The following is an 835-nucleotide window of genomic DNA, read 5'->3' as shown; positions in this document are numbered from 1 at the left end:
ATCAACGTGGCCAAAGAAAACTGAAGACACTACTCGAAGAACCAAAGACACAAACACAGCATCAACTTCATCAGCAAAGATAGCACTGTCCAGCTCATGGAAATGTGCCTTACCACCCACTTCATATTCAGTAATAAGCCCTACAAACAAGTCAACGAAATACCCATGAAACGCCTCTGTCATCAAAAAATGAAACAAATTAGTGGAAACCTACAACATCATCAACAATATCCTTACTGGCATAAAATTCACAAAAGAGGAAAACAACACCAAAGTTCCATTTCTCGATGTCACAGTAGAGCGAACAGTCAAGGGTAAATTCAAAACAGCCTCTACAAGAAAACAACACACACGAAACAAGTACTTAGCTACAGAAGTAATCATCCCTGCACATACAAACAAATCTGAATGAGGACACTAATTAACGAGCCACGATACACTGAAGCAGCCAGTGACTACGAAGACCAATAAGTAACTGTACAGCGCATTTGAGGAGAATGGGTGGCCAAAATACACACGGACAACTGCTTCCCTGACCGAGAATCGAACCCGGGCCGCAGCGGTGAAAGCGCCAAATCCTAACCACTAGACCACCAGGGAGACATTATGACAGCTTGACAGCTCAACTGAAAATTGCTTCCCTGCCCGGAAATCGAAACCGGGCCACGGGAGATAGAAGGCTTCCACCAATATCATTTCTTGTATCCATTTCTCCCGATGCGGTCTCCTCTACATTGGGGAGATTGGAGACTCCTCGCAGAATCAAGTCACAGCGCTTGAGGGAACATCTCCAGGACACCCGCAACAATCAACCCGATCGCCCTGTGGCCCAACA

The 835-nt window shown here is 45.5% G+C and overlaps 1 non-coding gene across 1 annotated transcript; it reads right to left on the bottom strand.

Annotated features, from left to right (window-relative positions):
• Nucleotides 1–528: 528 nt before the first annotated feature.
• Nucleotides 529–600, bottom strand: trnae-uuc. Its single transcript has one exon. It is a non-coding gene; the product is annotated as a tRNA-Glu (tRNA).
• Between the last annotated feature and the right edge of the window lie 235 nt (nt 601–835).

This window comes from Chiloscyllium plagiosum, unplaced genomic scaffold, assembly GCF_004010195.1.
Source record: "Chiloscyllium plagiosum isolate BGI_BamShark_2017 unplaced genomic scaffold, ASM401019v2 scaf_56601, whole genome shotgun sequence".
NCBI classification, from domain to species: Eukaryota; Metazoa; Chordata; class Chondrichthyes; order Orectolobiformes; family Hemiscylliidae; genus Chiloscyllium; species Chiloscyllium plagiosum.
This window is presented reverse-complemented; position numbering and strand designations above follow the sequence as displayed.